Below are 25,770 nucleotides of genomic sequence, written 5' to 3' on the forward strand. Positions count from 1 at the left end.
AAGACATCAGAACTGCAATATTTCGGTGGCAACATAAAATGATATTGCTACTCAGAAAAACAGAGGAATTGTTTCTTAAAAAGATAAATATGCACATAGCATAAAGTTCAGGTAATCCACTTATAGGTAAAATATAAATTACAGGTAGCTACAATATATTATAAGCAAAATAAATGTGTATAGCTGTTGAAAGTTTTGTTCCTGTGTTCTTGTAGCATCTTTATTAGTAAGAACTAGCAATAACACAAATACCTCTAGTGTCTGAAAAAGCAAACAGTTTGGGGAAGTCTACATAAAGGTTACCTAAGTCAAAGTAGCATAGAAGAACTGTTGAACCCACAATGTGTACAAACTCAAAAATAACCTTGTAGAAAGAAAGAAACAAAAGAACCTATCTTTTAGGATTTGGTATTTATAAGATCTAAGAATGTAAGGCAATTAATGGTGATAGACAGCAGGACAGTAGATGTGTGGAGTTGGAGAGGAAGACAGAGGGGGAGCATTACTGAGGGATGTGAGAACAGTTTTGGAATGATTAGTAGTTATTTTGTCATGGTGATTTCTCAGCACACACCAGACATTTCATTTATTATCTTCTAATTATTCTTTGAGCTAAATATGCTTAAGGAATTAAGATGGAACTGACTTCCCTCCTCCTTGGAACTACTTCAGCTAGTAAAACACACAGAGTTAAGGTTCCATCATCTCTGGCCTTGTAAGGAAATTCCGAAGAACTTTTTTCCTTTTGTTGAACAAAACTGACTTTGAGAGCTCCGTGCTGCTGTGTGAGAAGTGTGGCTGTCTGGGATCTGCTGTTCTGGAGAGATCTAGTAGCAGGGCCACATGGAGAGGCTGACAGAGGTTTGTCCAGAGGCCAGCAGTCTGAGCTGAAGCTGTCTTCTGACGGTTGCTCCTTCAGGACCATTAGGTATTGGCAGCAGATGATCAGGCTGGCACTCACTCTCTGTTCTCCGGGTTATTAGTATAACTTGTTCTTTTCAGAAGAGACAGCATGTAAATTAGTTAAGAAATGTCATTTATGTGGGGTGCATGTGAATGTGTGGTGTGTGTATGGATGTGACTTTTGGTGAACTTCTCTACCAGTCTTTCTTATTATTTGATACATAATCTCACATTGAACCTGAATCTAGGCTAATGCCCTACCTAGTGATCCTCCTCTCTCTGCCCTGCTTTTACAATCCTGGGGTTCAGGATTGTGCTCCATAATCCAGGTGCATACAACTATACACACTCAGGTTTTTCATGAGTGCAGACCTTGCTGCTTGCCTGAAAGTCAACTTACCCACAGGGCTATCTCTCCAGCTCCATCATTTGCTCTTGAAGCAATGCTTCATCCTGCCTCCTAATAAGCATGTACATTAGAAAGCTGTATTCTATTGTCTGTGCTCTACCATTGAGTGTAGAAAATAAACTAACCATGTCTATAGATGAAGAGAATCAATTGATTCAGTTTAAATCTTTCAAAATCAGTGAAAGAGTTCTGACTTTCCAAAGGATGGAAAGTCAGACATCTGACATGCCATATCTCTAGGTGTATTCTGTAACATGTCTTTATGATAAATGATATATATGATAGATATGTACTATGTAGATTCAATCTATTCATTATACACCACATGTATTTTGATTTTGATGAGGATTATTGTTGATTTTGAATGACTTCATTAGTGCTAAAGGAATATTTTGTGTGTCTGCATGATTATTCTACTAATATTGAATGCCACAAGCATTACACAGAAAACTCTTATTTGTTATTAGGCAACTTCTCCCTCCCCTGACACACACACATTTTGCCTGCTACCTTTCACTTGGATTGTTGTGGAATGTATACATTTCAAATATTTTGTAGTTTAAAATAATCTTAGCAATGGGATCATGTGAGGATAAAGCTACATAGTTTTTAGTGTCCTCATGTTGAAAGTTGATGGATTTAGTGTAAATGCACATACTTGATAAAATACCCAGACTATGTAATTAGATAATCATATAATTCATACCCTTTACAGGGAGCAAATACCTGAAGAGGGATTTGTAGTAAGGAGAGAGCCGCTTGTTGTTTCCTGGCTGCTCAGCACCAAAATAATCACACAGAAACTGTGCTAATTAAATAACCTTCTTGGTCCATTAGCTCTAGCTTCTTATTGGCTAACTCTTACATATTAATTTAACCCATTTCTATTCATCTGTGTATGGCCACGTGACTGTGGCTTACTGGCAAAAGTTCTCAGCATCTGTTTCCAGTAGACTCCATGGATTCTTTCTGACTCTGCCCTTCTTTCTCCTAGCATTCAGCCTAGCTTTCCTTGCCTACATAAGTTTTGCCTTGCTATATGTCCAAAGCATTTTCTTTATTCATTAATGATAATCACAGCACACAGAGGGGACTCCCACATCAGGGATTCCCTAAAACTTAGGGGTGAAATAAATTATTGGTTCTAAAGCCCGTTACATGCTGTTGTCTACTGAGTTCAGTGTTGAATGTCTGGCAAAATTTGCTCATACTGCCTCACATGAGCCAACTGCTATGACGTCTCTCCAATTCCTTATCCTGCCACATCTTATTGGACATTTAAACTTAGCTGGGATGGTAATGTTTATATCACAAAATGGAAAATTTTGCAACTCAAGCCTCCATCCTACACCTGTTCTTTAACATCCCAGAACATAACTTGGAGCCAACATAGTTACCATCAGGGAGGCTTCATCTAGCAACTGATGGGAACAGATGCAAAAGCCTACAGCCATAAGTGTATCAGAGCTCTCAGAATCATTGGGAAGATTGAAAGAAGGATTGTAGGGGCCAGAGAAGTCAAGGATACCACAAGAAAACCCACATAATCAACTAACCAGGGCTCACAAGCACTCAAAGAGACTGAACCAACGATCAGGAACCCTGCATGGGTTTGTGCAAGGTCCTCTGCACATTTTTTATGATTGTGTAGCTTGGTTTTCTTGTGGGATTCCAAACAGTGGACAGGGGTTGTCTCTGACTCTTTTGATTTCTTTTGGGACCCCTTTTCTCCTACTGGGTTGTCTTGTCCAGTGTTAATATGTGGCGAGGTGTCTAAACACCTGACAGTTGCAGAGACCAGCTCTGCCAGGATGTGACCTGCATCCAGCCTTCTCAGGTTCCCCCCAAAGACAAAGCCCACAAATAAGCAGGAAGAAGACTTAAGAATCCGCTGCCCCAATTCTTTTAACCTGAATCCGCCGCCCCAATTCTTTTAACCTGTGGTGTTTAACCTCCTGCCTTTTTATTATAAAAAGAGATGGGAATGTAATGATCTGTTCTGTCTCTTTAGGAGACAAGTTACTTCCTCTCCCTCCCACCCCCATCTGCTGAGACATGCTGATCTTCAGCAATCCAGACTGAGTTCTTCCTCTTTTCTGTCTCCCTCTCAAAGAGGCATCTTCTGCCTCTCCCCACTTCTCCCCTTCCCCTTTTTGTCTCTCCCTTTTCTCTCTCCCTCTCCCTCTCCCTGCTCTTCTCCCCTTCTCCCTTGTCCCTCCATAACCCATTGAATAAATATCCAACCTTACTCTGCATGGTGTGCCTATCCATGTCTCCGTCTCTTGCTCGCTGGCGCATGTCTCCCTGCCCAGGACCAGTCTTGCCTAGGACTGAATGCTCTCAGGGCCTGCTGCCTGCCTCCACATGGACCGCTGCCACTGCTTGGGGACCTGCAGTGTTTCTGCTCCCTGCTGCCGCCGGAGATCCGCAGCATTTTTATTAATCCATTTCACCAAGTTTGTTTGATATCCTTGGAAGGCCTGCACTTTTCTGAAGGGAAATGAAGGAAGAGAGGATCTGGGAAAAGGTGAGGTGGCAGGAAAGAAGGAGAGGAAAGAAAATTTGTGGTCAGGATGTAATATATGAGAAAAGAATAAATAGACAGAAGGGCAGACGGATGGGTGGATGGACATACAGGCAGATAGATGATAGAATTAGAGTAGCTGTAGGTTTTTATAGAGTCTATTAATAAAACAGAAAATGCACTCCCGTTTCTGCTTGATTAATCCTGTTTTATAATTAGAAATTGATATAGGATTTTTTAAAATGTTTTTTTCTATGCACACAGAGATGATTTTTGTTTGTCTGTTAATGCAATATTTTACCTTAACTGCTTTTAAAAGACTTGCTTTCTTTTAATTAAAATAAAATTTCCGAACACATTGTCAAAATTTACTAGCACTACCTTACTTATACTTCTGAGTACTCAAATACAAGTTAATTTTGGTAGATTTATCTGAACTGAGACTTAGTTGAAGCATGATGTATTGTATTAGTAGGTGAGATTAATGCCAAATGGGGGGAGGGCTGGGTGAATACTGGAAAGGAAAATACACAAGCAATCACTTATTAATAAGTATGACACACAAGTATCTATTTCTTGCTTCCAAGATTCTATGAATCCCCATGGAAAAAAATGGGGTTCCTGGCCTCTCCAGGAGAGGAAGAAGAAAGAGTTAGTAGGTGGGAAATTTTGAGACACCAGCTGTCAGAGTACAAAAGAGACAAGTTGAGTTCTGGGTGGCAAGTGCCAGGCTGAAGACAGACTTAGACTCCCCTGCCCCAAAAGCCTAGCAGAGCTGAAAGGAAGGAGCCTGCCTGCCTGGGGACACTCAACACCCCAAGGCTGCAGGAAGATTTCTGTGGAGAGAGAGTTAGCAAATGTTATGTTACAGATGAGCGAGACTTATTGCAAATAGCACGAATGCAGTTTCTATTTGACGTTACTTTAAACAACAGTGTGCTCTTAATAAACATTAAGATTCATACATACACTACTGGTTTAGAAAAAGTCAACCATTAATAGAGAACACTCATTTTGGGAGAGAGTGTTTTACTCTGAACCCTTTGATAATTAGTGAATGCAGCATATTCATAACTGGTGAGATGAACTAATACTGTGTGCAAGGAGTCTAGTGACCTTAGGAATGATGGCAGACCCATACTGAGTGCCATATGATTTAAAAAGAATCAAATTGACCTGATTATAGAGTTTAATGTCATCATTTGATGTAGGATACCCCTCTGTATGCTGTAGATACCACTGGTTAATAAAGAAGCTGTTTTGGGCCTATTGCAGTGTAGAATAAGGCAAGGTGGAAATTCCAAGAAGATAGAGGAGGAGAGAATAGGTGGAGTCAGGGAGATGCCAAGTAGCCACTGCAGGAGGCAGATGTGCTCAAACCTTGCTGGTAAAACTCTAGCTTCATGGTAAAATATGAAATGATAGAAATGGGTTGATTTAAATGTAAGAGCTAGCTAGAAATACACTTAAGCTGTTGGCCAAACAGTATTGTAAATAATATAGTTTCTGTGTGATTATTTTGAGTCTGGGCAATCCTGAAAATGAACAAGAAGTCTCTGCCAACAATCATTTGAGGAAGCAATATTTTGTCAGCAAATTAAGTTAAAAGAAAATGAACGATTTGAGAGAACTGCAGCTATTTGGTATTTTCTCTAAGTTCTGATGGTGCCCCTGAAAATAATCACTACGGTTAGATTTTTAAGATACAAACCTAATGGTGTGCATTGCATTGCTATCCAGCTCTCTCTTAACTGGCTGCATATTAATGATTATATTCCCCCAGTCCTATTGCACAAGTGAAATCTGTTAATCCCTATGAGCACTAAATAAAAATAATAAGGAAAACCAATGACTTGATCTTGAAAATACATACAATGTAATAACGAACCTGCAAAAGTATGCATGCAGTTAGAGGACCCTTAGACACAGTTGATGGACCAAGTAGACCTTAGTCAACTTGTCTGTTACGTTTTCCCCTGCAGAACTTCACTTCCAAATATGTGCTACCCCTCCATACCCCTGCATTATTTCTTCCTCTCATTGCATTTACAGTTCCCAGGTTTGTGCCACTTATGGATTTATTCATGTGTCAATGACCCTTTCTTCCCAAAACAATTCAACTGGAAATTGCCTCAGTGATTGCTCAAGCTACTTGGCACTTGGATAAATTATATATCATGGTTATTTGATCAATCGGCATCTAGCAGGGACTACCTTTAGTAGTGGGGTTCTCAGGTAGCCAGCACCAAGGAGGACTAATTCATGGTTTGCCATTTCAGCTATAATGTTCTTTCTCCCTATCCTTGCTTGTGTGGTGTAAAAGAGTATTATTATCCTCTTATTAAATATGACTGGTCAGCATTGTCATTTTAAGCATTAAGACAGAAAATACCTTCACTAATTTTGCCAGCTTTTAATATACCAGTCATGCATCACTTAACAACAGGAATAATTTTTGAGAAATATGTCATTAGGCAATTGCATCATTGTGCAAACATAATAGTCTGCTTTCACAGTCTAGATACTATAGGCCAATCACTTGACTTGAAGCAATCAAGTCAGCCAGTAAATATGTGAGGCTATTGCCAGTAAATATATAATATGTTATACAGTGAATGTTTTTCATAAGTAGATACATAAAATAATAATAATAAATACTGTGTAGAAAGTATGCAGATCAGCAATACAGTCATTCTACATTATTATCTAATTTCTGTATGGGTTATGCTGGCTCTGTTCTCCTGGGACTGGCAGGCAGAGGGTTTCTTTGGACTAGCGTCACCACAAACATGTGAACAGTGTCTTATGTTGCGACAGTGGGACAGTTGATATACCATGAGGCAGTAAGAAAATCTTTGCTCCATTCTAAATTTATGCGATGATTGTTGTATTTTGCCCCGCACTGACTGTAAAGTGGTTATACGACACATAAAGGAAATACAGTTATCATTTCCTGGAGGCTTCACCTCTGTGAAGAGTTTAACTTTTAGCATTCAGGCGATTAACAATTCTACCTGTTACATTTAATATTCTTCATCAGGAACTTCCCTTGAATTCCTAAGTGTGGGACCATTGGCTAACTACTATGTCTCCAGTACTAAACATCCTTTGATACAGCTGAAACTCCATAGATATTAATGTAAATATGGACAGAGTTGGTGCATGTCTTTCACTGATGATGAAAATTAGTGCATGTTTTGCGATGGAGAAAGCCCATTTATGTTTCAGACTGCCGCACACTTTTTAACAGAGTGCCTTGATAATATAGCATGTGTTCCATCAACAGGAGTCATGTTTGAAATTCCTGTAGAAACCATCCACAGAATGCGTGTCTGCCAATCTTGGTGTGTGCTCCCAGCAATTACACGGACAGATATCTGAAACACTACCATTGTTTTCAAGATATTTCCTCATATAGAGAAGATAAATAAAAACCTTAGCTGCTAAGAGTCAAGCTCTCAGTAATCCTAAGAAACATGTTTTAAAAGTCCTCTCTTATTTTTGGCATTCATGCAAATATTGCTTTACATTTCACATTTATTTTGCACATTTATTACCATAAATATAAAAGAAGGGGCCCTGGAGATGCTTCTGGGATAAAACACTTGCTGTGTGACCACTAGGAACACGATGGCAACCCCAGAACTCACCCACCAGCTGGGCTCATGACGTGGTCCACCTGCAATCATCATGATACCCAAGTGGACCCAGGGATCTCTGGGGTGAGCTGTGTGGTCAGGAAAGCCAGGCTCTCTGAATAGGTCCATACTTGGTTAGCTGAGAGATCCTGTCTCGGTGAGTAAAGTGGAAATCAATTGTGGCAGACACAACACACTTGTACATGCATCTACACACCCTCACACCGTCTGGAAAACATCTGGGTACACACAGTCATATAAAATTAATGAATTAAAAAACAGAATCAGCACAGTTGTTGCTACCTTATCATTCATTTCTCCTGTGTTCAGTGTTAAGGGAAACTACCCAACATGCCCCATGATGTCAATATCTATGGTCCACCATTAACTCCAAAGGACCAAAGTCTGAAGAAAGTTTACTTAATGAATCCCCGGCAGTGACTTAAAGATACCATGCTGAGTTTTTTACAGCACTTCTCTCCTCATTAGCATACCATTTGTACAGTTTTTTTTGGGTAAGTTCTTGTGCATCATTGTGTCTATTTTTATAGTTTGGATTTCTAGAAATAAAATTGCTTAGTATAAGGAGTAACAAAACTTTAAGATTTTTTAAATTAAGTGTAAAATGTATGGAAATTCACATTCTTCTCAAGGCCATCTAATCCATGATTAGATTTTTTTAAAAATTTCTAAGCAGTACTGGTAATTCAGAAATTTCATCTTATTTTAAATAATTTCAAAATTATTTACACATAAATTATTTTATATGTTTATTGTCATAATATTTTCTTCTTTTCTCTAGTGAATTATCTATTCAATTGCTTCATTAATTTAATTTAAAATTGATTTACATTATACACTAAAAATAAGCCTAATTTGTCATTATTCAGTTTGCTAATGTTACCCTCTTAACATGGTTTCTATGTATGTCATTTTTGTATGTGGTATTAAAATTTTTACTTCATGTAAAGTAAAAGCTGAAAGAACTCATGCTCAAAAGCTGAAAGAACTCATACAAATTCCATTCATTCACCACCCAGCTTTTAACGATGATCTCCTCACAACTAAGTCTATTTCCCTCCACTCAGTTTTCCCAGATCTTCCCAACTCCCTGCAATTTTGAAGAAAATTCCATACATGTCACACATCTCAGCTCTTGATCTGTGAACATTTGATTATGTAGTGATAAATGACACGGTTTTTCTCTTTCTTTATGCCCTCCGCCTTTGACTTTTCAAGACATGTTTTCTCAATGTAGCCTTGTCTGTTCTGGAACTGTCTCTGTTATCCAGGCTGGACTAGGCTGGTCTTGAACTAAGAGATCTACTTTTCTCTGTCTCCCAAGTGCTAGTATTAAAGACATATACCACCATACACCAAAATGTCTCTCCTTATTTAAATGTACTCTCAAAATTAAAGTTGGAGCTAATGGTGGGGGTGTGCTGGTTAGATTTATGTCTACTTAACACAATCTAGAATGTTTTGGTAAGAGGGAAACTTAATTGTGAAAATGGTTCTAGTAGCTTGGCAGGTAGGAAAGCGTTTTCTTGATTGATTATTGATGTGGGTAGTGCCACCCATGGGTTGGTGGTCCTATAGTGAAAAGCAGGTTGAACAAATCATGAAAACCTGGCCTTCCAGAGGCTATGGAGCAAGCATTCCTTCACGCCCTCTGCTGCAGCTGATGTCGCCTGGTGCCTGCTTTGAGTTCCTGCCCTGACTACCCTTTATTATGTATTGTGACAGGGACACGTAAGCTGATATGAACCGCTTTTTTCCCAGGATGCTTTGGGTGATGGTGTTTTACCCTAACTAAGACAGTAGGATATACAAGAGAAGTTAACTTTTAAATAACTTTAATCTTTTCCTTCATGGTTTCTGTTATTGTTATCTTCAGACAAACTTTCCATATCTTATAGTGTTGTAAAATCCAAGTATTTTGTTTTAATTATATTAGCAATATATAATATAACTTTTGTAAGATGATCTGAAAATACAATTGTATAACTACCATTGAATTTTACTGGAAACATTTTTATGATTCTTATTTTCAAAATTGAAATCACACTCTGCTTTTATTTGATATTTAATTTGTTGTAAAATTCATCCCATGCCAATAAAATCCAGATAGGCACTGTTATTTCACAAAGTGCCAAGCATTCTATTGCAAAATTGTGGAATAGTTTTTTTTTTTTTATCCAATGCCTTCATGGTAGAGACGTAAGGTACATTTTGATACTGTCAATAATCAATTAAATGTATATTGGATCCTTGTAATAAGCCAGGCATGCTCTTTAACACGGCAGAGATGAGGATGAAGGAAACACACAGATCAGGATACTGCTTCCCACATGGAGCTCACCGCTGCTGGGAACTCTTCCCCCACGGCTTCCTTTTTCTTTTACAAAACTTTCAATTGCTTCCTTTGAATAAATTTCTGAAAGTGAAAACTATTCTTAGAAGAATGATTTTTATAAACACTACTACATTCTACTAAAGAAACTTCGTGTCTCCTGTCTAAGTACAGTGTATTGCTATTAACATTATGACTAGGTATCATTGCTCCTTTCAGTCTTCAGGGACGAGAGGGGAAATGTTTTGCCAGTGCTGTTGCTGCCTCCACTTCTTGCTCCTGCTGCTCCTACTTGCTCACATCTTGTTAAGCTTTTCTGTTATTTCGTTTGTGAATGCCTGTTCCTGCTCTTTTGCACATTTTTTTTTCTCATTCAGGTGTCTGCTTTTTGGAGTCATCAAAAATGGCTCTATGTAGCTCATACGTGAAAAAATGCTAAGAATCTTTGGCTAGGGAAATTATTGTAACCTTTAAAATGTGAAGTCCAACAGTTATGAAAGTATCAACTGACTTGTAGTCTTTTCTGCATTATCCAACACCACTGCAGCACTCCGAGGCATTAATCAGTGAACACATCAAATGGTCTTTAGAGTTCAATGTAAAACAATCCTGGCTTTATGTTGAAAAGCAGGAGAGAAGGGCCATCAGGGACTGTGGGATGGGCTATAAAGTCTCACTGTCTGAAAATGGTAGTGTTGTCAGTGGCAAAAGACATCATGCAATGCCAGCAGTTAAATTACACAAAATGATGTAGAGAACTCAAAATAACTCTCCACGTGAACATAACAAGGCTCATCAACGCAATTAGCACCCTTGTGGACAATCTCCAGAGAAAAGGCAACGACCGAATCGTTATGGATTAGAAATGCATTCTTGCTGGTGAGACAAACTGGTATGGAAACACGAACTTTCCTAGATTACACTGTCTCTAGTTTGTGAATAGGGAACCGATTTCAATTTCTAGGATCATTAATCTACTACCTTTTATGGGCTGTAAATTACCTTTAAATTAAAGCAAACAAACAGAATACCTGTCAGACCATGTATCATTGTAAACACAGGCTCTTAGCAAATAGTAATTAGGACCACTACCTTGACCTACTTCAAATGTCAACTAGGAAGACAACACCTATTTTCTCTTTCAAAGAGAAAAAATAGCTTAAAAATTGGAAGACTGTAGATATAACTGATTGGTATATTGTTTGCCTGGAAAATGTCAAAGTCTGAGTTCAGTTCCCAGCCCAGAAAAACAGCTGATGTTTATTGTTTTCTTTCTGTAGTACACACATTGTACCACATTGATTTTTTCAGTCACAATAGTTTGACATCCCTTGTGTTTATGGTATGTTTTTGTTTTTATTTTAATTACAGTGTTGAAGATAGAAATGATGGCCTGGGCTACCAAATGTAGCTCAGAAGCTTCATGTATGATGTGCTGACATCAGTGTTTAAAAGGACATTAAAAAGAGAGAAAGAAAGAACTAAAGGAAGAAAGAGAGAATGAGAGAGAGAAATCACTATCATTCTTATTTTCTTGTGTATGAAGTCAATTCTACCATCTTTCAACCACATTAATTACAAACTTGAATGAATAATGTCTCCATAGTTCATTGTCTTCTACCCTGCATGTTCTGCTTAAAGGGGGCATTAACTTGTGGAAAACCACCAACCACAAAACCAGCAGGATGAAGGAATGACAGAAATCATTTGGGCTGGTTTATAAACCCTACTACATTTATCATTGATTTTCTGGTGATTTCTAGTTTAAAAGTTAAGAAAATAAACCAAGGAGTTGGGATCTTTTATGTAACATTTAATGGGTTAAAAAAATCTATCTTACTTTAATCAAAATTAAACATAGCTCAAAATTCCAGAGGTACCAAAGACTGATTGAATAAATCATAAATATGGTTTCGTTGGCATCGTATTTTTCATTTCAGGCATTTTAACTCTGCATTCTCCTCATTTCTCTTCAGTCCAGGCAGCCTTTACTCCACTTCCTTTCAGAATCTTCAGCCTCTGCTTTGACACATCAGTCTGAATTCTGACAACCATTCCCAAATTAGCACTGTGGTCAGATTCTAGACTGAAACTCAGCCATGACTCTAGTCAGAGCAAGAGCAGGACAAGCCCTCCTCAAACTGCTAGAACCAGAGAAGAGGAAGGGAAACTATGTCAAATAACCCATAACTAGCCATTGTTTTTGGGTGTAGATATTTTTCTACCACAGGGCTCACTCTAGGTCATATTTGGAAATCATCTTAAGATAACAATGACACAAGAACAGATTTAGAAAACTTCTTTTGTCTTAAACAAAGAGGTCAGACTGAAAGTGACAATAATGAGTGATGAGGCAAAGAGACTTACATAGCCAGGATGTCAGGAGGTTGGTGATTTGGGGTTGATCATCTTGATGCACACTTATCTTCCACAAAAGTTTGAATGCACATTCGTATATGAAATTATATGAATCTTCCTAAACAGCACCAACCATCTGGTAGGACAGGGGAATTACTGTCTTGTTGAACCACCACCCAGTATGGGCTCAGGGTTGTACATTGTGTGTGTGTGTGTGTGTGTGTGTGTGTGTGTGTGTGTGTGTGTGTATGTGTGTGTGTTGATGATGGTTTTATAGATACATATGATTTATAAATGAAAGTATTCATCCTTAAAAACTCCCTATTACAAAGGGAATATTATTTTAGGAACTGTCATTCAATATACACAAGGAAAAGACTCCACCGTATCTTTAAAATGTCAGTAGACAGCAGGAGTTTATCAGTTTCTTTAAAAGTGGAGAATGAGTGCAACTGCAGAAACCAAGAGAGGATAGAGGGAACATTGTAAGGGGTGGGAAGGGGAGGAATAGAGAGGGAATAGCAGCGGACATGTTATCGGAAGGGGGACATGGGAAAAATGGGTGGGCTTTACTTAGGGATGAGGAAGGAGATAAATAGAGAAGAAGGATGAAAATAACATCAAGAAAGCCTGAAAAAGTCATAAGAAATCAATTATTTATTTGCCTAAAATAACTATAATACATGTAAATCTATGATGCATAAACAAATATAGTTTAAATGAAAATTTCGCATTGGAGCTGGCAGTGCATCTCCCAAGAGCCATAGACTATCTAACAAAAATCCAGCACCAGGCATAAACAGTCATCTTTTGAATCATTAGTCAGGGTTCTCCAAGAGATTCCCACAACATTATAGGTTATTGTCCTTACCCTTCGTTACACCCTGTCCCAGAGGTGGAAGGTTAGTCTCTATTGCTGAAAACACCATTGGACACAGGACTCAGAGGACCAAGTTGGATCTAACCTGAGGACCTCCTCCCTGAGGACTAGCTTTCAGAAGGTGGAATGCATGCTTCCAGAAGAGGGAAGTAATCAAAGTACTAACCAGCTATGATACCTTTGGAATATGACAGCTACCAGCATGGCATGACAACCCTAGAAGTGATGTAGCATGTATACCTTGGCAATAACCAATAGCTTTTACATTGAAGGTAAGACTTTCCCAACAAGAGGGAAATCATGCCTGGTGTCATGGAAACCTGGGACTAATGAAACCATGGATTTTGGAGAACATATAACCACCACTTTAGTAAACCAGCATTATCCCAATACATTCTAAAGACTTGTCCTCATACCCTCAGAGAGTGTAGTTATTACTTCCATCAAGGACATTTCTCTTTGCAAAAGATGTAGAGACCATTACAGAAACCCACAACTGATTAGGCAGAGAACAACTGACCATGGAGTGCTCACCCCCAGCTGACACATCTGCAGCACAGCTCCTAGCTAGGGCTCAGGGGTCATCATAGAAGAGGGGAAGGAAAGCATGTAAGAGTCAGAGGAACAAAAAGTCTGCTGTGAGGTCATGTCACCTAGAAATGTTAGGGAAGACATATTCCTAAAATTTCACCAACATGGTTGCCTAAACAAGACCTGAATGAGGACAACACCAATATACATGCTATCTTAGTTAGGGTTTCCATTGCTGAAACACCATGACCAAAGGCAAGTTAGGAAGGAGAGAATTTGTTTGTATGTCCATATCATAGACCATTACTAAAGGAAGTTAGGACATGAGCTCAAGCAGGGCTGCAACCTGGAACATGACTTGATGCAAAGCTTCTCGCTGGCTTGTTCTTCATAGCTTGCTCTCAACCTTATAGAAATGGGGACCACCTGCCCAGGGGTGACCCCACCCACAATGAGCCAGGCCCTCCCATGTCAGTCACTAAGAAAATATTCTACAGGCTTCTCTATAGCCCAGTCTTTTGAAGGCATTTTATTAACATGGACTTCTTCTTCAACTACTCTTTAGCTTGTGCAAGGTTGACATAAAACTAGCCAGCACACACGCTAAATGGATGGGAGTCAGGTGAAACACACGAGATCTCAGCCCTAGACAAAGAACTTTAGGCAACTAAGAAATACTGAGAGCATGAGAAATAGTCTTCCTTAGGGAAAAGTACATCAATTGGTTATTAATAGTCAGCAGCCTTGAAATCATATATACACAAGTAACATTATGTGAATTTAGCAAGATATGCATATGTGTGTATATATATATATGCATGTAATATACTATACTTACCTTATTATATAATGTGTGTGTGTTTGTATCAAAGAAAAAATGTCCAGCATTTGAAAGAGGGATACATGTGGGGTGGAGAGAGTGAGGAGGGAAAATAAAGATAGAAATGATTTAATTATTAATTAAAAATGTAGGTGACTTTTGGCCTATAAATTCCATAAATATAAAAGGATTTTTATTTATTGATTTCTCCTTTTAATGATTTACTTCTTTTATATGTATGACTGTTTCTTCTGTGTATATTTCTGTCTACCATGAGTATGGCTGATACCCATGGAGACCAGAAGATGGTATTGCAGAATCTGGAGCTGGAGGTTCAGGCATCTGGAAGTTACTGTGTAGGTACTAAAACTGAACTCTGATACTCTGGAAGAATATCCAGTGTTCTTAACTGTTGAGCCATCTCTACATCTCTATAGAGTTTTTTCTTTCAGGTTGTTTCTTCAGATAAAAGCTGTGAGGTTTGGAATTAATAATGGATGCTTTGAGTAAGCAGTAGAAGTTAAATGAACACAAGACAGCCCCATCAATAACTAAAGAACTTTCTTCTGGAATCAGTTCTGTCCTTACCAAGAATGGGTTAAAATTAAAGGACAGCTCTTTATAAAAAATCTTTGAAATAGAGTTTGTGATTTTAGTGTCTTTTCCTGAGCTGTTTAGGGTGAAGCAAGTTTTAATTATTGCCGATGGAAAATATAACAGAAAAGATAATGGAAAGACTCCCTTATTCTTATTTGATTATAGAATGATAATTGCAGATAATTAAAAAATACTATTTTGACTACTTAGTTAAAGGAAATCAAAAGATACAAATTGGAAACAAAGATGTCAAAGCAACACCATTCACAGATAAAATAGTATAGATAAGGGACCCCAAATATTCTACCGGGAAATGCCTACAGTTGATAAACATCTTTAGCTAAGTGACTGCATACAATACTAACTCAAAAAATTCAGTAATCTTGTGTACTTCTAATATCCAGGAGGATAACTATATGATTTTCATCAGGTTCACCTTCTTATTTAGCTTCTCTTGGATCACGAATTACAGACTCAAAGACCTTTAACGATGGCTAGAATCCACTTATGAGTGAGTCCATATCATATTCCTCTTTTTGGGTCTGGCTTACCTCACTCAGTAAAGCGTTTTCTATTTCCATCCATTTTCATGCAAAATTCAAGATGTCATTGTTTTTTACTGCTGAGTAAAACTCTAATGTGTATATGTTCCACACCTTCTTTAACCATTCTTCTATTGAGGGACACCTAGGTTGTTTCCATGTTCTGGCTATTACAAATAGTGCAGCTATGAACATAGTTGAACAAATATTTTTGTAGTATGACAGGGCATCTCTTGGGTATATTCCCAAGATGGGGGTGGTGTGGAAGTAAGGGGAGTTGGTTAGGGAGAGGGGAGAGGGGGAGGATTGGGGATGGCTTGGGGGAATGGGAGGGGAGAGGGAGGAAGGATGGTTATGGGAGCAGGGAAGTTTATACCTCAACTAAGGGAGCCATTTTAGGGTTTGCAAGAGACTTGATTCTGGAGGGATTCCCAGGCCCAAGGAGAGGTCCCCAGATTGTTCCCTGGGCAGCAGAGGAGAGAGTGCCTGAACTGGCCTTGGCCCATAACCATACTTATGAATATTTTGCATGTCACCACAGAACCTTCATATGACGATGGATGGAGATAGAGACAGAGACACATATTGGAACACTGGACTTAACTCCCTAGGTCCACATGAGAAGCAGAGGGAGGGAGATCGTGAGCAAGAAAAGCAGAAACAGAGGGAGCCTTCATCCGACAATGGATGGAGATAGAGATGGAGACCCACATTGGAGCACTGGACTGAGCCCCCAAGGTCCAAATGAAGAGCAGAAGGAAGGAGAACATGAAAAAGGAAGTCATGACTGCGAAGGGTGCATTCACCCACTGATACAAGGGGACTGATCGAATGAGAGCTCACCAAGGCCAGCTGGACTGGGACTGAACAAGCATGTGATCAAACCAGATTCTCTGAATGTGGCTGACATGGGGACTGACTGAGAAGCCATTGACAATGGCACTAGGTCTTGTTTCGTCTGCATGGACTAGCTTTTTGGGATCCTGGCCTGTTTGGATGCTCACCTTCCTGGACCTGGAGGGAGGGGGGAGGAACTTGGATTTCCCACAGGGCAGGAAACCCTGACTGCTCTTGGGAATGGTGAGGGAGGAGGAGAGGGAGTCGGGGGAGTGGGAGGGTATTGGAAGGAGGGGAGGAAGTGGAAATTCTTTAAATAAATAAATAAGGAAAAAAAATTCAGTAGCCCTCCTATATGCAAAACACAAATGGCATGAAAAAGAAATCAAGGAAACAATACCTTTCATGACAGTCACAAGTGTGGAATAACCTAACAAAGCGAGTGAAAGACTTGTATGACAAAAACTTCAAGTCTTCAAGGAAAGAAATTGAAGAAGATATCAGAAGATGGAAAAATCTGCCATGCTCATGAATCAGTAGTATTAACATAATAAAAACAGCAATTTTACCAAAATCAATCTACAGATTTAATGCATTTCCCACCAAAATTTCTACACAATTATTTACAGATCATGAAAGAACAATATTCAACTTCAAATGGAAAAACAAAACCCCAGGATAACTAAAACAATCCCAAATAATAAAAGAACTTCCAAAAGTATAACCATCCCTTATTTTGAGCTATGCTACAGAGCTATAGTAATAAAAACTGCATGATATTGGCATAAAAAATAGACAGGTGGATCAATGAAATCAAATCAAAGACCCAGAAGTAAACCCACACACCTAGGAACATGTGATTCTAGATAAAATGGCCAGATATATACAGTGGAAAAAAAGAAAGCATCTTTAGCAAATGATGTTGGTCTAACTGGATGTCAGCATGTAGAAAAAAGCAAATAGATCCATATCTATCATCCTGCACAAAACTCATGTCCAAATGGATCAAAGTCCTCAACATAAAACCAGGTACACTGGCCCAGCAGTGATGGCACACACCTCTAATCCCAGCCCTCAATAGAAAGAGGCAGTCATGTCTCTGTGAATTTGAGGCTAGCCTTGTCTACAAAGCGAGTTCCAGGACAATTAGGGCTGTTACTCAGAGAAATCCTCTCTCAAATAATCAACAAATCAAACAAACAAACAAAACAAAACAAAACAAAATAAAACAAAAGCCCAAGAGACCAATCTATCAAACAAACAAAATATCTGGGAACACTGATTCTCATAGAAAAGAAAGTGGGAATAACCTTGAACTCATTGACACAAAAGACAACATTCTGAACAGAACACCACTTGCACAGGCACTCAAATCAACAATTAATAAATAGGACCACATGAAACTTGAATCTTCTGAATGGCCGCCTGTAGAATAGGAAACACTTTTTACCAACTCTACATCTGAAGAAGGACTAAAACTTGAAATCTATAAAGAATTCAAGAAATTTGACACAAAACCAAATAAATCCAATTAAAAAACAAGGACCAGATTTAAACAGAGAATTCTCAAAGGAGGTATTTCAAATGGCCATTGCTGGAGGGAGTGCAACCTTGTACAGCTACTATGGAAATCAATATGGCAGTTTCTCAGAGATCTGGAATTTGATCTCAAGACCCAGTCATACTGCTCCTGGAAAAAATACCCAAAGGATGCTCCAACATATCTAACAAGGATAATTGCTCAATTGTAGAACACAACATAAAATATACAGAGCAAAACATAAGTTAAATCTTTCTAGCAGATGTTGACCAATGGAATCGAATCGAAGACCCAGATCTTAATCCACAAACCTATGAACACTTGATTTTCGACAAAGGAGCTAAAAGTATACAATGGAAGAAAGAAAGCATCTTTAACAAATGGTGCTGGCATAACTGGATGTCAACCTGTAGAAGAATGAAAATAGATCCAGTTCTATCACCATGCACAAAAATCAAGTCCAAATGGATTAAAGACCTCAATATTAATCTGACCACATTGAACCCAATAGAAAAGAAATTGGGAAGTAGTCTCCAAGACATGGGCACAGGAGACCACTTCCTAGGTAGAACCCTAGTAGCACAGACAATAAGAGCAACAATGAATAAATGGGACCTCCTGAAACTGAGAAGCTTCTGTAAAGCAAAGGACACTGTCATTAAAACAAAAAGGCAACCTACTGATTGGGAGAAGATCTTCACCAACCCCGCATCAAACAAAGGTCTGATCTCCAAAATATACAAAGAACTCAAGAAACTAGACACTAAAACTCTAATTAACCCAATTAAAAAAAGGGGTACTGAACTTAACAGAGAATTCACAACAGATGAACTTCGAATGGCCAGAAGACACTTAAGGTCATGTTCAACCTCCTTAGCAATCAAGGAAATGCAAATCAAAACAACTTTGGGATGCCATCTTACACCTGTCAGAATAGCTAAAACCAAAAACACCAATGATAACCTATGCTGGAACCGATGTGGAGTGAGGGGAACACTCATCCATAGTTGATGGGAATGCAAATTTGTGCAGCCATTTTGGAAATCAGTATGGTGGTTTCTCAGGAAACTGGGAGTCAACCTACCTCAGGACTCAGCAATTCCACTCTTGGGAATATACCCAAGAGATGCCCTATCATACTACAAAAGCGTTTGTTCAACTATGTTCATAGCAGCACTATTTGTAATAGCCAGAACCTGGAAACAACTTAGGTGTCCCTCAATAGAAGAATGGTTAAAGAAGGTGTGGAACATACACACATTGGAGTTTTACTCAGCGGTAAAAAACAATGACATCTTGAATTTTGCATGCAAATGGATGGAAATAGAAAACGCTTTACTGAGTGAGATAACCCAGACCCAAAAAGAGGAATATGGTATGTACTCACTCATAAGTGTATTCTAGCCATAATTAAAGGACATTGAGACTATAATTCATGATCCTAAAGAAGCTAAATAAGAAGGTGAACCCAAAGCAAATCATATAATTATCCTGCTGGATATTGGAAGTAGACAAGATTGCCACACAAAACTTGAGTGCACGGAGGTATGTGGAGGGGTGGATGTAAGGGGAGATGGGTAGAGAGAAGGGAGAAGTGGAGGATTCAGGAGAGCTTGGGGGAATGGGAAGGGTGGGATGGAGGAAGGGTGGATATGGTAGCAGGGAAGTAAATATCTTAATTAAGGGAGCCATTTTACGGTTTGCAAGAGACTTGCCTCTAGTAGGGTTCCCAGTTTCAAGGACAGGTCCCCAGATTGTTCCTTGGGCAGTAGAGGAGAGGGTGCCTGAACTGGCCTTGTCCTATAGCCACACTGATGAATATCTTGCATATCACCACAAAACCTTCATCTGGCAATGGATGGAGATAGAGACAGAGACCCACATTGGAGCACTGGACTGAGCTCCAAAGGTCCAAATGAGGAGGAGAAGGACGGAGAACATGAGCAAGGAAGTCAAGACCATGAGGGCTTCGTCCACCCACTGAGACGGTGGGACTGATCTAATGGGACCTCACCAAGGCCAGCTGAACTGGGAGTGATGGAGCATTTGATCAAACTGGACACTCTGAATGTGGCTGGCAATGAAGGCTAACTGAGAAGCCAAGGACAATGGCAGTGGGTTTTGATTCTACTGCATGGACTGACTTTGTGGGAGCCTGATTTGTTTGGATGCTCACCTTTATAGACCTGGATGGAGGGCGGAGGACCTTGGTCTTCCCACGGGGCAGGGAACCCTGACTGCTCTTAGGACTAGAGAGGGAGGGGGAGGTGGGGAAGGGGAGGGTAAAGGGAGGCGGGGAGGAGGTGGAAATTTTTAATAAATAAATAAATAAATAAAAGATGCATGCTTATCTGTAGAGGAGTGGTTCTCATCCTATCTATGAGTCATATAGCAGATATTCTGAATATCAGAAATCTGCATTATGATTCAGAACAGTAGCAAAATTACAGTTATGAAGTAGAAATTTATGGTTGGGGAGTCATCACAACATGAGGAACTGTAGTAAAGGGTTGCAACATTAGGGAGGTTGAGAACCACTGCTCTAGAGACAAGACTAGATTTTTGTAACTTATCAATAAAACATAAGTAGAATTATTAACTCAGCAGTTATTTTTGTTTGTTTTATAACAAAACTATAGGATAAATAAAGACTTTGGTGTTCTTAGGATGAAATAAACCTATTTTACATTTGAGATGGATGTAAGTTTTGAAAGACCATAGGATAGAATTGTATGGACTTAATGTGTATGTTCTACCAAAATTCATAGTCAAAAGACTAATGGCTGATATCATGTTGACCTTGAGATATAATTAGGTTACAAGGGTGTAGCTCTCATGAATAGTTCTCATTAATCTTTTAATGTTGTCTTAATAACAAAGGGGAAAGCTACTTCTCCTCCCGTTTTCATGTGAGGAAACCACAAGATGACTATTTGCAATCCTGGATATGGGGTTTGGCCAGATGATGGATCTGCAAAGACTTTGATTTTGGTTTTCAAGCTTCTGTAATTGTGAGAAATAGATGTCTATTATTAAGTCACTCAGTCTATTGCAGATTATTTTAGCATCACAAAAAATTGATGTTAGATGGAGAGTTTTGCTGGAAGATCCTGGCCTGATTGGTCCAAGTCCTTGTTCCCCCTTATAAAATAATTTACAGATGTTCACAGAAGGCCAGAATGTGAAAATTTTTTTTAGAAGAGTAAGCACTTGAGGAAAAGAAAACAAACATGTACTTGGCAGCAGCCCAGGTGGCTTCTGCAGTGGTGACACAGTAGGGATCATGGACTCACAGATGTTGTGGGGACAGTGTTTCTTGGGGGACTGTCTGACTGGTTCTGCATTTCAGGATAGTTGAATTATATATCTACTTATAGAACCACAACTTGGGCATATGCATATTATTGATTGAAGCTTCAGGACATGCTCAGTGAGGACATTTTTTCCCTTATACTGGTGGAAAAACAGTAGTCACATACTGGTCGTCTGGTATGCTGGTGGTCAGTCAGTGCTCACACACTGATCACTTAGCCACATTTAGGCTTTGTGGTTGACAAGGATTTTAAGGTTCTGGGAAAGTGTTTGGGAGTGTCATTTTCTTTCTCAATTAAAAAGACTAGTGTTGCATTACTTTATTTCTGATTAGATGAGGGAGATTCGTAGCTTGACTTATGAATATAAAATGAGATAATGATTTTGGCATCATCTGAGATATATGATTATCTTTTAATAACTATTTCTCACTCAGGTATTGTCCAATAGAAAGTGAAGCTCACATGTAAAAAGTACATTTAAAATATTGTATTAATTTGCTTTATTTTCTTCATGGGGGAATATGATGCAAGTAAGATGTGTAGGTATCGCTTTTCACTTTAAGGACACAATAGTGTAATTTGGACATTAAATAGAAAAGGGAAAGAACCTCCTTTGAAAAAATTAATGGGTGCAACAGTAGAAATACAGGTTGGTAGCCATTTTGTACGTGTGTGACTTTGGGCAACCTATTATAACTTTGCTCTTCTTATTATGATGGACACAGAAATTATTTAAGATAAATGATTGGTGAGTGAACTAAACATGTTAGAGTATGTGCAGTGTAGCAGACATGGCCAGTGACAACATTAGATCCTAAACAAATACTACCTGTGAGTTATACAATCTGCATGAATCCATCTCTAGGACATAACTCCAAAAATGTAGTAAGTAGATTACTGTGAAGCACAGTTGAAACTCCTGCCTCTACACACACTCCATTTGCTAGAAATCCTTGAGATATGATCACATTTAAGTTCAAGGTGCGATCCGTATGAAATGGATCCAGCTGCAATGAAATGCGCAGGGAAATCCGATTGAATGCCTAAGAGAAGAGATATGTGCGAGGAATATTCTGCTGCTCTCTACCATATCAAGGGTCAACATTATAAAATATTAACATGAAGAATAAAAGAAGTGATGTTCTAAACAAACATATACACTGAGAAACAAAGTAATTTTCTTGTTGCATCGTATTCTGCAACTGAGCTGGCTGAAGAAGAAATGAAGGGTTTTAAAAGTAACTACACCTTTGTGGAAAAAGATGTATTTAGGGAAGTTTATGGAATGTAAATAACAGAATGGTATTTTGTTATAGAGTGGAGGAAGATGCTACATTCTGGATAGTAGTCTAGGGATCTCTTTGGAACTGATAATCAGGTACAGAGACAGTTATATAAATGATAAAATGAAAGGAAATATAAAGAATATCAACTAAGTACAAGCCAATTGACTCTGATTTCTGTTGGTCACTATATATCACAGCAATCATCTTGAAGCACATGATTGGTGGAAAAACTGCAAGAGTTTACTAGGTTTCTGTGAGTAACTGCACATTCAATATTATCCACCTGCATGAATCTTCCTGAGAAGGGGAACTAGATCTCCGGGGTAAACTGGGGTCTGGGTAGGGGGTGGAAAGATGGGAACTTGAGGGAATGGGTTTGGCAGACTGTGTACGGAAGGCAGGTAGGGGGGCAGAAAAGAGGAGAGTAAGGGAAGAAATGTTTGACGGGGGCATTTTGGAGATAAGAAGAAATCTGCTGCCAGGGAAACTCCCATGAATTCATAAGAAGGACAACAGTTATGCCTCCTAGTAATAGTGGAGAGAGTATCTGAACTGGCCATTTACTGTAGTCAGTTTGGTGACTAATCTAATTGTCATCAGAGAGTCTTCATCCAGAACTGATGGAAGCCATTGCAGAGATCCTCACCCAAGCACTGGGCTGAACTCTATGAGTTTTCCTGAAGAAAGGGAGGAGAAATTGTTTAAGGCATGGGGTCAAGATCATGACCAGGGAATACACAGAGGCAGACCTGAGCACGTGGGAGCTCATGGACCTATATGAGCTAGGGAGCCTGCATGGGATCGACCTAGGCCCCCTACATGTGTGTGACAAATGTGTATCTTGGTCTGTTAGAAAGACTCCTAGGAGTGAAATCAGAACCTGTCCTTGGTGCTTAACTGGCTTTTGGAAACCTGTTCCCCATGCTGAATTACCTTGTTCAGCCTTGATGCAGGAGAAGGAGCTTGATCCTACCTCGACTTGATGTGCCATGCTTTCTTCAAGCTCATGGGAGGCCTGCTTCTTTCTGAATGGAGACTGAAGAGTAGTGGATGGGGAGGGGAGTCAATGGGAAAATGTAGGGTACACAGGAGGAGAAGAGGGAGGGGAAACTGGTCAGTATGTAAAATAAATGAAAAATGTTAATTAAACCAAAAAACCCAATATACATCTACCTAGAAATTATAGGCTCACAGTATTTTACCAGAGGAACTTGGTAGGCTTTATCTTTTATACAATTATAGCTCTCTAAACTATACTTATGAAACAATTAAAATGTTTATTTCTTTTAATACCTCGAATATCTTAAAGCAGCAATTTATTTTTTTTACTTAATTCAATTTATTAATTTTTTTAAAGTAAATTTTATTAAATTATAAAAGTTTCCATTTCCGCCCCTCTTCCCAACACCCTCCCACTCCCCCAACTCCCTCTCCTCCTCCCTCTTCGTCCCTTAGGGTAGTCAGGGTTTCCTGCCCTGTGGGAAGTTCCAGTTCCTTCCCCCTCCTTCCAGGTCCAGGAAGGTGAGTGTCCAAACAGACTGGATCCCCAAAATCCAGTATATGCAGAGGAAACAGGTCCCAGTATCATAGTCAATGGCTTTTCAGAAAGACTTCGGGCCAGCCACATTCAGAGAATCCAGCCACATTCAGAGAATCTGGTTGGATCACGTCCTCGTTCAGTCCCAGTCCAACTGGCCTTGGTAAACTCTCATTAGATCCGTTCCCTTGTATCAGTGGGTGATAGCATCCCTCGCAGTACTGATTTCGTTTTTCATGTTCTTCCTCCTTCTGCTCCTCATTTGGACCTCGGGGGGCTCAGTCCGGTGCTCCAATGTGGGTCTCCGACTGTATCGCCGTCCTTCGCCAGATGAAGGATCTATGGTGATAAGCAAAATATACATCAGTATGGTTATGGGCCACGGCCGATTCAGGCACCCTCTCCTCTGTCCAGAGAACAATCTGGGGGATCTCTCCTTGGACCTGGGATCCCATATATAATCAAGTCTCCTGTAAACCCTAAAATGACTCCCTTAGTTGAAATATATTCTTCCCTGATCCCATATTCATCCTTCCTCCCTCCCCCCCCCCCATCCCAGGCCACCGAGCTTTCCCCGTTCCTCCCCTACTCCCTTCTCTCTAACACTCTCCCCTTCCATCAACCCTCCCACCCCCCCCCCCCATGCACCCGAGGTTACCTGGGACTCTTGTCTATTTCCTACCTCCTGGTGGATAGCTAAATAATCTTCATCTTCTTATTTAGCTTCTCTAGGATCACGAATAATAGGCTCAAAGGCCTTTAATTATGGTTAGAATCCACTTATGAGTGAATACATACCTTGTTCCTCTTTTTGGGTCTGGCTTACCTCACTCAGTAAAGCGTTTTCTATTTCCATCCATTTGCATGCAAAATTCAAGATGTCATTATTTTTTACCGCTGAGTAAAACTCTAATGTGTATATGTTCCACACCTTTTTTAACCATTCTTCTATTGAGGGGCACCTAGGCTGTTTCCAGGTTCTGGCTATTACAAATAGTGCTGCTATGAACATAGTAGAACAAATGCTTTTGTAGTATGTTAGGGAATCTTTAGGGTATATTCCCAAGAGTGGAATTGCTGGGTCCTGAGGGAGGTTGACTCCCAGTTTCCTGAGAAACCGCCACACTGATTTCCACAGTGGCTGCACGAGTTTGCATTCCCACCAACAATGGATGAGTGTTCCCCTCACCCCACATCCTCTCCAGCATAGGCTATCATTGGTGTTTTTGACTTTAGCTATTCTGACAGGTGTAAGATGGTATCTCAAAGTGGTTTTGATTTGCATTTCCCTGATCGCTAAGGAGGTTGAGCATGACCTTAAGTGTCTTCTGGCCATTCGAAGTTCATCTGTTGTGAATTCTCTGTTAAGTTCAGTACCCCTTTTTTTAATTGGGTTAATTAGAGTTTTAGTGCCTAGTTTCTTGAGTTCTTTGTATATTTTGGAGATCAGACCTTTGTCTGATGAGGGGTTGGTGAAGATCTTCTCCCAGTCAGAAGGCAGCCTTTTTGTCCTACTGACAGTGTCCTTTGCTTTACAGAAGCTTCTCAGTTTCAGTAGATCCCATTTATTCATTGTTTCTCTTATTGTCTGTGCTGCTGGGGTCCTACTTAGGAAGAGGCCTCCTGTGCCTATATCTTGTAGACTACTTCCCACTTTCTCTTCTATCAGGTTCAAAGTGGACGGATTAATGTTGATGTCTT

The sequence above is a fragment of the Myodes glareolus genome, chromosome 15, assembly GCF_982192425.1.
Source record: "Myodes glareolus chromosome 15, mMyoGla1.1, whole genome shotgun sequence".
NCBI classification, from domain to species: Eukaryota; Metazoa; Chordata; class Mammalia; order Rodentia; family Cricetidae; genus Myodes; species Myodes glareolus.